This window comes from Hibiscus syriacus, unplaced genomic scaffold, assembly GCF_006381635.1.
Source record: "Hibiscus syriacus cultivar Baekdansim isolate YM2019G1 unplaced genomic scaffold, ASM638163v2 tig00112738_pilon, whole genome shotgun sequence".
NCBI lineage: Eukaryota > Viridiplantae > Streptophyta > Magnoliopsida > Malvales > Malvaceae > Hibiscus > Hibiscus syriacus.
The window spans coordinates 2,574,195-2,581,284 of NW_024063392.1; positions in this window are offsets into that span (position 1 = coordinate 2,574,195).

Consider the following 7,090-nt stretch of genomic DNA (forward strand, 5'->3'; position numbering starts at 1 on the left):
ATTCATTTACACAAAAAATTATTTGATTGTTTTGATATTTTATAAATAATATTTAGAATTTAAATTTAACAACATTAACCAAGATAATAATAAATATGTAATATATATGTTTATTGTTTTTAATTTAATAATAATATATACCGTAACGTAAAAAATAAATCATTAGCCTATAATTACTAAATTAATATCTTAAAACTCACTCAAAAGATGTATATACCTAAATATGTAGTTATTGTACATACCTAAATATGTAGTTATTGTACATACCTAAATTTAATGATAATATATACTTGTAGTTATTGTACATACCTAAATATGTACTGTGAATTTAATGTTGTACCCACCTTTAACTACCACTACCAATGCCACATCCTATTGAAAGCAGCACGACTGAAACATGTTCAAAATGAACCTTTGCTTACATCTCCATCAACCTGGAGCACTGAACTTGCACAACAAAATTTTTGCCATGGATAATACTAATGTAGACAATGTTAAGCCAACCGATGAATGCCATGAAGTACATAATGTTGATGAATCTGACAGATTGGTTGGTCAGCTCTTCTGTTCACGTGATCAAGCTTGGTACTTTTACAAGGGATTCGCACGGGAACATGGGTTAGTGCACGTAAGGGAACAACACGGCTTGACGTGGAAGGGAATGTGAAGACACAAGAATTTTGTTGTTCCAAAGAAGGGTTTCGAGTATCAAAAGTCAATACTGTTGATCGTCAACGTGCTCATACGCTAGTCACAAGAACAGGATGTAAGGCTAGAGTCGTAGTTACAGCAACAAATACAAACGATCAGTGGGTTATAAGTAAGTCTGATCAGAAACATAATCATGCATTGTGCACACCTGCTATGACACCATTTATGCGTTCTAATAGAGCTGTAAGTAAGGCTGATATCGATGAGGCAATAACATTGAAAGAGGTCGGTGTTGGCACGTCACAAGTAATGAACTATTTAACGCAGCAGGCAGGGGGCTATCATAATGTTGGATTTACACATAAAGACCTCTACAATGCACTTCAAAGAGGTAAAGCAAAGGAAATCGTCGATGGGGATGTGAATGCGCTTATTGCCTACTTTGATTATAAGAAACATGATGATCCCGGGTTTTTTATGACATACTCGGTAGACGAATCGGGGGCATTGTATAATCTTATTTGGTTGGATTCTACATCGAGATCGGATTACACATGCTTCGGTGATGTAATTGCGTTCGACACAACGTACAAAGATAATTTGTATGGTCGACCAATTATGCCTATTGTTGGTGTCAATCATCACCATAACACAATTGTGTTTGCCACTGCCATAATCGCTGACGAGACGTCTCAATCTTTCGAGTGGGTGCTATAGAATTTTTTAGACATATTCTCTCATAAAAAAGTGTCGACACATTATTTAGACATATTCTCTCATAAAACCGGTATACTTGTACCGGTTAGATTGAAAAATTACATATTACATTATACTTTTGGTTTTCGATGTTTTTGGGATCGACACTTTTTATATATGGATCGACACTTATGGTTGCACCCTGTTTTCCATTCATTCTGGACCAAAAATATCGACACAAACTAAAAGTGTCGACACATTATTTAGACATATTCTCTCATAAAACCGGTACTTGTACGGTTAGATTGAAAAATTACATATTACATTATACTTTGGGTTTCGATGTTTTTGGGATCGACACTTTTATATATGGTTCGACACTTTATGGTTGCACCCTGTTGGCCATATTGTAAATTTGCCTTTTACTTCAAAGTATCAACATGACCCTTAATGTGTATAAGAAACATGTACAACAACATACTGCTAACTTTTCTCATCTCATTCATAATTATATTCACATACAAAAATATAAATCGTATACAAAATTATAAATCTTATACAAAATTAACCCTACATTTACATCATTGCATCCTTTTGTTATTCTTATATAATATGGCAGCTTTTGTTATCTCCTGTCTTCGTTCATTTTGATTGTGGCTTACGAGATCGTTTAATATTCGCGATCGATCCCAGTCTCCAACAACCTATATTCAAATTGTCAGAACGTTAAGTATTGTCAACTACAGCATTTAATCTACGACTTTTAACAATTTTACCACAAACGAATTTTTCTATCCACTTACAAAATCATCAGGTGCCCCTGTAGAACCGATCGATTCCATCCACATCATCACATACATGCCGCAATCATGCCTGTTACAAAATTTGAAAACCACATGTCAATTATGATGAATACTGCATAAATTAAGCTTTCTATTTGTGATAACATCTCATACCCATTCAATTGCTTATTCTTCTTATGCTCCACAAATTTGAAATTTTTCAAGGGATACTTTCCTAGAGATCCACAGGATTCAACCCAAATGTGTTTCTTATTATAAGAATCTAATATTTTAATCTGCATTAAAATAGAAGAAGTTATGCACCAAAAAAATTATGTATTATAATTTACATAATGTCCTTTCATACATACATACATACCAATCTCTTAGCATCATTCACTCTCTGTTTAGCTGCTTCAGTTGTAAACATACTATCATATATTGTTGCAACACGATCTACCATATCCAACACCAACAGATACCAATGTGAATTATGGTAGTTTATTGTGATCATGATCTGCAACAAATTTCACACCCAATTTGACAAAATTCAACATTCTATATCCGAAAACATCATTTGCAATTGGTATGGTGTCTTACCTTCTCACAGTCGGTGAATTTCACATAGTTATTCAGTATGGGACCCCAGAAGCTAGCAATACCCTCAACACTTTCTTTGCTGTTGGCATCCAACGCCTGCTGCTGCAATTACGCAACAAACATTATTAATTTACCGTCTATAACACTACTTATCTCCATTTATTAATTTAACTCACCGCTAAGTGGTATGGAAGGTAGCCAATCCTCCGGAGTGACTTCTGAGAATCGTAGCATACTGTCCAGGCGAGCAAATCAATAACCTAACAAAATTAATTACACAATCAGAACATATTCAATAAGTTTTAACATTTTCTACTTTCTACTTACCACACCGCCAACCCATTCCGTAGGCTTCAACGTTGCAACGTCGTATACACTAGCGAATTGATTTCCCATTGATATTACAGAATATCTGTATGAATCATTAGGATTAATATGTTGTCATGAAATATTTAAATATAACTCACAAAGCAATATATTTCACTTACTCCGATTCTAATTCGCTATTCCATAAATAATCACAAATTGCAGCTTCGATGTCATCAATTCCGCTTGGAATATCTGCTTTTTCAACCTACAATTTTGCATACAAATTTTTGTCACAACAACATAATAAAAATCAAATTAAGTTTTCTTTTATTCAACTTACCTTCTGCTTCTTCTTCTGGGGTGCAGGACATTCCGAATCCAAATCTGCTGCTATAACACTCTCCGGTGTATAAATGACATTGACTTCCTTCCTCTTCATTTCTTCCATCTCTTATTCTTCCTCCTCCCTCTTTTCTTCTTCATATTTTTTCAGTTCATCGTATTTTTTTTCTACATAGCTCTTCATCTCTTTTATTTCACCCTTCAATTGATCTCCTTCATCCAAGTATTTATCAACCACCCCTTCACCCCCGTAAGTTCACTCCTCAATTCCACAACCTCCTTCACCACTCCCTCAAATTTTTCACCCGTCACCATCTTAATATCACCCCTTAACACCCCAACTTCTTTCACCACTTCACCCCTCAACACCTCTACTTCTTTCACCACTCCATCTATTTTTCCTTCCACTACCCCCTTATGCCTCTCAAGTGTTTCTTCGACTCTCTCAAGTTTCTCTTCGACTCTTGATTGTCTTTGCATGATTTCAAATTGGATTTTTTTTATATCAGCCAATTCAGACATCAAAATGTCGAAGTTACTATGTTTTCCCTCAGCGTCGTCCCACTCACCGTCATCCCCCAATACAACCATCCCTCATTTCTTCTCCTCTGCCTCCACTGCCTCCTCTACATCCTTGCCAATAACCTTCAAAATTAAATTACAATATTAAGACATTGATTATATTCTTAATATTATTTAATTACATTTATTACCCTTTCTTGCTTCTTCGCTCTATCCAACTTCAACTTCACCATCACTCTAACCACCTCTTCCTTCCCCCATGCACGGATGCGTGCCACTCCGGTTCTTTCAAAAGCCGGCACTGCCTCACAGCCCGACCAAAAATCGAACAGTGCAACCTGCATTTATAATAAAATTTATATTTTTATATAAAAACACAAAAAAGTTCTTTAACTCATTTACCTCTAAGATTGCTATGCACCCTTTGAGGTATCTCTGGCTGCCCTTTTTAAAGGTGATTATTGATTCAATCAATCTCGAATGGATATATTCAGCCCAATTGAATTCACCCTTCAAGCCTTCATCACAAATGAGCTTCATATGTTCTTTGTTCGTTGACGTATTACCCGTTGGACAAAGAAAGATACCGACAAGGTATAATAGAACTCTGGCCTTCAGCTCATCCCCAACGTAAGATCCACTTTTTATTTCCTCTTCAATTTCAGCATATGTCACCTTATGCTTCAAACCATATTTGGAGGCAAGTGCTTTCCAGTCCTTACTCTTACAGACTTCTACAGCACTTTTGCCTTCATTTTCTACCTCCAATACGGCTGCAGCACATGGGATCCCGAGAGGAAATGAAAAATCACCATATTTAGCAATACATTGCCTGACATCAAATTGCGCCATCAAGGATCGACACAATTCCCTCTGAATAGGTCGATCCCTTACTCCTACCAACGATCCAAAACCTATTTCTCCCAGCACATTCAACTGACCCTTCTCCTTAAGGTGTTTAATTAATAAATTCACCCTTTTAATGCTGCATCTTGTCGACACTTCCTACATTTTTTAACAATATATAATGTTATAGTTCTTATATATTTTGTATCAACGTATTTACAAGTTTAATGAATACCTTATTTTCATGTGCTTTCCTCCATTCTTTGTATTCTTTACTATCATTCCTTGACTGTGTGATGTAAGGTTCCTTTTCAGCATCACTCATTGAATTCCATTTGGACCTCACATCTTTTGTCACCTAATATAAAACATAAACGTTTCTTAATCAATACATTAACACTAAAATACTACTCAATGTCAATTTCATTTTACATACCGAACCGCTCTGTGTGCCATCTTCCTTCATCCTTTTGCATTCGGCCATACTGTCAACATTTAAAATTTGTAATCAATTTAAAGTTTATCGATACTTTAATCCAATTACCATTTCAACAATAATAACAAAAAGACATTGATACTTACTAGAAGTACATATATCCACCCTTGGGTTGCTTTCGAGTCTCGGCCTCAATTTCAAAGTCATCTGCTCCACCAACAATTTTCCAACCCATTGACTCAATTTTTCCTTCATATATCAGTTTACGCAAATCAAATTATTTTGTTACATACACTTTATTCAATATACAAATATAGATAACTACTCTTGTGGTAAAACGGTTTTCTTCAAAAGAATTTGAATGGCCACACCAAAATGTGTCGGCACATTTATACAACCTATAATATCATTTTCTACCTATAATATTTAATAAAAGTATCGACATTTATATTTTTCCTTGAATATCACTTTCTACCTGCAATCGTTCCCAAATGCTTCTTTACTCCAAAACCCCAAACAACACATAAAAACCCTATCGCGATTAAAAAAATTAGGGTTTCGACAACATACTTTTCGATTCGACTGCAACAACAAACAAACAAACTTCGCTTTAGAAACGCCTTCTGAAATGCAGCAACAATTACGTTTCGATTTCAAAAACTCGTCCGTTTTATCTATTTTCAGAGGAGATTTAGCTTATATTTTCATCGGATATGTTATTTATATTTAATCGATACAAATACAAAAGTGTCGATACTTTTATGTCAGGTGTCGATACTTTCGAAAGGATAATTACCTATTTCTTTGAAAGTGTCGATAATTTATTACACGTACTTACGAAAGTATCGACACTTTCAATATATCCGGTATCATTTTACCGGTTTTATCATTTTGATACCGGTTTTATCATATTTTTACCTGTTATATCGTTATGGATCGATATATTTTTTTAAAGTATCGACACATTATAGGCGCTAAAACTGCTTCTCTTTTAAATTCACAAAGTGTCGATCCTTATATAAAGTATCGACACTTTCAATATATCCGGTAACGTTTTACCGATTTTATCATTTTGTTACCGGTTTTATCATATTTTTACCTGGTATATCGTTTTGGATCGATACATTTTTTAAAAGTATCGACACTTTATAGGATTTAAAACTGCTTCTCTTTTAAATTCACGAAGTGTCGATCCTTATATTAAAGTACCGACACTTTAAATGTATCCGGTAGCGCTTTACCGGTTTTATCATTTCTATACCGGTTTTGTCATAGTTTTACCTGTTATATCGTTTTGGATCGACACATTTTTAATTTGGATCGACACGAACCGGTAGCACAATTTTTTAATATTTCTTCATGACTTAGACCTACTTTTATAAGTATGGACACTTTTATAAAAATGATATATACTTTTTTTAAAGTTATGTAATTTATGTTTCAATTTTTTTTAATAGTGTTTCATGTTTTCCACCTACAATATTAATTTAATAATTTCATTTACACAAGAAATTATTTGATTATTTGATATTTTATAAAATATTATTTAGAATTTAAATTTAACAATATTAATCAAATATAATAATAAATATGTTTTCCACAGTGAAATAAGTATGGACACTTTTATAAAAATGATATATACTTTTTTTAAAGTTATGTAATTTATGTTTCAATTTTTTTAATAGTGTTTCATGTTTTTCACCTACAATATTAATTTAATAATTTCATTTACACAAAAAATTATTTGATTGTTTTGATATTTTATAAATTATTATTTAGAATTTAAATTTAACAATATTAACCAAAGATAATAATAAATATATTTTCACAGTGAAATAAGTATGGACACTTTTATAAAAAGGATAGATGCTTTACAATATAACATGTAAAAATATGACAAAACCAG